This window comes from Chinchilla lanigera, unplaced genomic scaffold (genome assembly GCF_000276665.1).
Source record: "Chinchilla lanigera isolate Chin_1 unplaced genomic scaffold, ChiLan1.0 scaffold00004, whole genome shotgun sequence".
Lineage (NCBI taxonomy): Eukaryota > Metazoa > Chordata > Mammalia > Rodentia > Chinchillidae > Chinchilla > Chinchilla lanigera.
The window spans coordinates 31,522,789-31,528,786 of record NW_004955405.1 but is presented as its reverse complement, the minus strand read 5'-3'; the positions used below and the strand labels follow the sequence as shown (position 1 = coordinate 31,528,786).

The window sequence follows — 5,998 nt, the reverse complement described above, 5'->3', positions numbered from 1 at the left end:
AAAGCAGCTGCTTTTTCTGGGTCTCTTTGTTTTCTCTCCTTGGCCTCCTCCTCATCACAGCTATAGAATAATGAGGAGGCAATTCTTACTAACATCTCAAGTGAGCCATCTGGGGCGAAAGTCATTTTTTGTAGCTTTTTCTCTCCAGCCTCCCAGTGCATTGGGACTCCGCACCACTTAGTGTCCTCTCCCCAACCATCAGCACAGGCAGCAGGAATCTCGGTGCAGGCCTCTCTGAAGCTCCACACACTCCTGCACTGCAGCCTGTACTGTCAGGGGAAGACTGGCTTCCAGGGGGTCTCCCCAGGTATTGCACAAGGTCCTCCTGGTTTCCAGCTTCCAAATGGCTCTTGTGACCCAGGTCAACTACACCTCTAAGTCTTTGGGTGTAGTCTGTATTCTCATGTTCTCTGAGTCCTTGTTCAGCAGTGGCTCCTCTGCTGACTTTGGACCTTTCTGGTTCTCAACAGCAGGGGCAAGAGTGACCTGTTGTGTGGCATGTATTCCCAGGGGTTTCTCCATGTTGGGATGATTCATGCACATCCCCAGGTGGGCCTCTGTGGCCGGCCAATTGTGTCATTGCTTCTCTGGGCCATGATAGTTCTCGACGCGTGGCAGTGGCTGGGCTCAGGGCTGGCACATGCTAGCGTGCAACATCACGTGGCTTCCCAGATGCCAGCTGCCCGCCTCCCAGGTGCCTGCATGGCTGGGGTCCGGCCTCTGGCTGGATTTTTTTTTCAGGAAGGCTATCAGTATTTTACTTCCTGCAGTCTTTTCTACCTGAGAACACATTCCTGCAGGAAGTTGTTAAACTCTTAGGTTATACTTTTTCTCTTTCCAAGCTCCATGGACATTGTCTAATTGTCTTCTGGCAATGAGGTTGTTTGAACATCTTTGTGTCCTGCTTGAGTTTGCGCCCACCAAACCCACCCCAGAGGATGATCTGTCTTCTGCCCAGATCTGTAAAGAATTATTTTTCCTAGAAAATTATTAACTCAAGCAGGTGAAATCTTGATGTTTATTTAAAGTTGGTTTCCCCCCCACTGGCATGTAGCAAAAATTTTTCTCTGAGTATTCAGTTCTTCCTTCATTTTAGGAAAGTGTATTATACGTCTGAATGGCTATTTTATTGCATTCACTGGATTCTCCACACAAATTAGTGACACCAATTATCTTTATGTTTGATTGTCTCTCATTCCTTTTATTATATTCTTATTATCTTCTCCCTAATTGCTTTCCTCCCTCTGTGTTTTCCCCTTTGTATTTGCCATAATTATCTCAAGCCTTCTATCCATGCCACTAATTCAATTTTCAGTCATGTCTTCCCTATTATTTGGCTTTTGTAATTTATGTATTAGATCTATAATGGTGTTGTCTCAGCTTTTGATTCATTTTCTTAGCTCTCTAATCTCCTTTTTTATGTTCCTTCTGTCATTTATCATTGCTATTTTAAGATCTCATTTTCTCAGGTTCATTTTCTTATTAAGGTCCTCACAGTGCAGAGCTCTACCTGGGGACCTCCTGTTTTTTGGAGATATCTGTTCTTCCCGGCTGGTTTCCTCCTAGCTCCTACCCGATCTTCTTCCTCACGCTCCCTTTGTGGCTGGAGCATGTTTACATGGTCACTGTGACATTTCTTTTCGTCTCACTCGTTTCCTAGGGGCAGGTCCAACCAGAGCTTTTTGGAACTGTCCCATGGTGTGGGCAAAGGTTCTTTGGCTCCCTCCAACCTTGCTTAGCACAGGTTTATTGTCCTTTACCTGAGTTACAGCTTCTGTTCATTCCATTAGTTCTTAGGAAAGGGAGATGCTACAATCAGATTCTACCTTTACATCCTGAAAACTTAGGATGGATTTTCTAAAATGCAAATTTTATCCTGCCAAATCTTGCTTAAAACTCTTGTTTTTAGCACGAGGCGTGGTGGCACATGCTTTTAATCCCAGCGCTTGGGAGGCTGAGGCAGGAGGATCACTGTGAGTTTGAGACCAGCCTGGGCTACAGAGTGAGCTCAAGGCCAGCCTGAATTGCACAGTGAGACCCAGTCTCAAAAAAACCAATAAATAAATACATATAAATAACATTCTTGGGGCTGGGGATTTAGCTCAGCGGCAAAAGCGCCTGCCTGGCAAGTGCAAGGTCATGAGTTCAGTTCCTGGTACCGGAGAAAAACCGAAAAAAAAAAAAAAATTCTTTTTTAAAAAAATATACTTTTTGGAGAAAATGTCTAGGCTTCTCACCTTACATCCCAGCTCCTTTCTGCAGAGCCTAGCCTGGACCCCAGAACCTCTCTCACGGATTCAGGTAGCTGTGTGGCCCCTTGGATTGTAGTTAAATTCCATTCATTTTTTTTCAGTGCTAAGCCTCAAAGCCAGAGCTTCATGTATGCTCTGCAAGTGCTCTACCACTGAGCTATATCCTCAGCCCTTTCCCCAGTCATCTTGCAAAACTCAGGTCTGGGGTTCTTCTCTGTGGGGTGCTTTCCCAGGACACCCTCCTTCCTGCTCTTTATCACGTACTGCAGTATGCCTTGTCTGTTCTTTCTTGGGGAGAGCCTTTCTAATATTTAACCTAACTAGCTTTCATGCATGCCATGGTGGCTTTTGGAGCCAGACTACTTGGGTTCAGTCCACAGCTCTGCTATTTGCTATCTATATGACTCTCGGAGGCAGTGTGTAAACTTTATGTGTCCTTTTCCTCATGAGAATTTGATAGGCTAATGTATGTAAAGCTTTCCTTGAGCATATGCTCAATAAACATTGCCTATGATTTGTAAAAAGATGCCACATGACAGCAGTAATGGCCTCACACAGCTCAGAGCTCCAGCTTGGCTGCCAGGAGCTGTCCACGGTTCTAAAACAGTGCTTCCAGCCACAGGATGATGTGCCCATTTTGCCACACGTTTAGCCCCATGGGGCGGGGGTGAATGCATAGTGACAACCTCCCAGTGTGGCAGTGGAGGTAGAAGCTGATTCTCCCACTCATCCCACAACGTCATCCTCATCCTGGCCTTGGTTACCCCAGGAGCTCCATTCTGTGTGACTTTGGATGGCCTCCTGCCTGACTCCCCACCCCTGGGGCATCTGATCTACTACTGTGACCACATTCTTGTCCCCCAGGTCATTCTTCACCTCACCATGTCTCTGCTCACCAACTCACCAGAGAATTCCAGCAGAGCGGAAACAACTCAGATGGCGACACGAGGGGATGGTTAGTTGATATGTATCGAAGAGAAGTGCACAGTTGCAGTCATTGAAGGTAGTTAGGTAGGCTACGTAAAAACACAGAAAACCACTGACTGAGGGAGAGTGGTAGATCACAGTATGGTTTGAGCATTTTTCTCCTTTCATTTCTTCATTAAACATGTATACCTATTTTGTGATCCCTGGCATTGCGGAACATGTATTATTAAGGCAGTTCCTTCTTTAAAAGAGCTTACAGTCTAGTAGGATACATAGCCATGTTTAAAAAGTTGCAAAAAAGAGGCCGGGGATATAGCTCAGTGGCACAAGCACCTGCCTGGCAAGCACAAGGTTGTGAGTTCGATTCCTGGTACAAAAAAAAAGAAGAAATTGCAAAAAAGACATGCATTTAGACAAAGTCTAAGGTAGAGTATGAAAATAATTTGTAAATAGCATTGGGAGTATAGCTGAATTTTTGTCTTTTAAAATATCCATTAATGGGCAAGCTCCAGCCCAGAACCTCAGAGGAGAGGGCAGAATCAACTTTCTCTGATAAAGGTAACACAAAGCCCAGGTAAGTGCTTCTCCAATCTTATCCCAAAAGCTCTTCAACCCCTCTCCCCAAAGGGTCAGTGGGTGGCCAGCCCCTAGGGTGTTGCTCTGAGAAGTCCAGCAGCCTACCAGACAGATGTGGGTTACATCTGTGTCACTTATTAGCCAAGTAATCTTTGGCAAGTTGTTTGATACTGATAAATGTTAGTTGTCTAATTTATTATAGATCCTTCACATGGAAGAAATACGAACAACTATCTGGTAGGGTTGGGGAGGATGAAGCAGATTGATACATGTGAAATGGCTGGTCACAGGGCCTGGACCATATAAATGCTCAGCTTATGTAGATGGAATAGATGTTAACTTGAAATTATTCTCTTTTGCATGTGTGTGCGTGTGGTGTTGGAGACTCAACTCAGGGCTTTTGCACTGAGCTACATCCCCAGCCTCTTTTAAATATTTTAAAATTTTGAGACGGGATCTCACTAAGTCTCTAAGTTGCCCAGGCTAAGCTCTAACTTTCAATCTTCCTGCCTCAGCCTCCCAGAGTTCTGGAATTACAGGTGTGTGCCACCATGCTCAGCCTGAAATTATTCTTGATCCATGTCATCTTAATATAGATTGGTTAAACAACTAAAGTGTGCCCACATCCATCAAGGTAGGTATTTATTAGATGACTTCTGAATGATTCTAACTTAAGATAGAGAAAAGCAGTATTCCATCACTAATGCATTTGTACATAAAGAATGACAGACTGATAAGAAATCATGCTAATTTGTTATATTTCTTATTTACAAACACAGCAACATTTATTTCTCTTTTATTATTTATACAAAACTGTAAACTGGTTCCTTTCTGTTGAGTTTGATGCCCAATGCCTCTGTACATTAGTAACTAATAGAAGAAGTTTGGCTGACTCCCCAAATGGTAAACTTCCCACTGTGTTGAAGATGGAAATCCATGTTTCCAGCCAGAGGGAGACAAAAGAGATGAGCATCACTGTTGTTTGTGACCAGTGGAGATACTGTCACACTATTAAGAAAAAAGAACAAATGGAAAAACCAATGTGCGGTCCAGTATGAAGTGGTTTTCATGTAAAATAAATAATAGGCCTGAGTCTAAAAGGCTAACGGAGGTGTAGAAGGAAACAGACAATGCTAGCATTAAAACATGCAGAAGATTCTTTAAACAGTTGAGACAAAGACCCCGCCACCACCAAAGAGGAGAATCTGACTTAGCCTAGTTTCGCTTTTAAATGAGTGCTCCAGCTTAGTTCATCAGAGCGCTGCACGCAGGTTGCCCCGCGCCCAATGTGAATGCGTCCCCCTAACAGCTGCCGTGTGGTCTGTCACTTACTTGGGGTGGCTGAATAATTGTCTTGCTTTCTGCAAGAAGTCCAAAAGTTCTCCAGGCTAATGCTTGAAGGTCAGCCTAGCGATGACCTAACTGACCCCCGCAACACAACAGGGGTCTTCCTCAAGTTTAGTAAGGAATTCCTATTCACATGCACCCACAACGCAAAGTGTGCTGATCAGGAAGAGGGCAGAGAGGTAGAAGGTGGTATGAACCAGGGGCAGCCCTACCGCCTGGTTAAGTTCTCCGGTAACACAGCACAAAATCCTTGTGCCGTAAAGGAAAACTTCAAACTTTAAGCTTTCAGTCCATCTGTGTAGTTCACGTTTTATTTCATAGACAGGAAATGAAGGCCTCGAGAGGGGGAGAGGCCAATCGGGTCTGTGAGGAGAGCCCAGGCTTTTACTCCAGTCACAGCCCTGCCCCGCGACACCTTTTTCCGAAGCAGGCCACGGAAGCGTGGGGTTGGGAGGAGCGGGCTGCCCGGGCTGAACTGCCCGGGCTACCCTCTCTGAGCCCGAGTAGCTCTCTCTGGAAAAGCATAAAAACACAGTATACTTACTTCTTAGGGCTGTCTGGATTGCAAGTGATACAAAATAGCGCACTTACTGACATTGCTATTATTCTTTCAAGGGCAAAAAGAGAACAGTTTGAAGACAGCCACATGAAGGGAGGGGAAAAGGCCCCGGTAGGCAGACCCTAGAGTAAAAAAGGAGGCGGTGGGCTTAGTTCTTTTCCTCTCTCCCCTCCCCTCCACGCCACGCGCGCTCCCTACCTCCCCTGAGACCGCGCAGAAACCCGAGGAGACCGCGGGGCGCGCAGCCTGGGGCCCCGGCGGGCTGCAGGCGCGGGACAGAGGGCGGTGTCTGCATCGCGCTGCCAGGCGTGCACGCGGGGACAGCGCCAGCCTGAGC

General features: G+C 45.8%; 1 long non-coding RNA gene across 2 annotated transcripts in view; it reads right to left on the bottom strand.

Annotated features, from left to right (window-relative positions):
* LOC106149465 overlaps positions 1-5,998 on the bottom strand; it is a 20,473-nt gene that overhangs the window by 12,535 nt on the left and 1,940 nt on the right. The window contains exons 2-3 of one of the 2 annotated variants that reach the window (XR_001235682.1): positions 5,647-5,783; positions 3,157-3,268 (exon numbers count right to left, since the gene is read on the bottom strand). This is a non-coding gene — a long non-coding RNA (uncharacterized LOC106149465). The remainder of the gene's footprint in view (positions 1-3,156; positions 3,269-5,646; positions 5,784-5,998) is intronic. The other variant, XR_001235684.1, reaches the window with a different exon arrangement.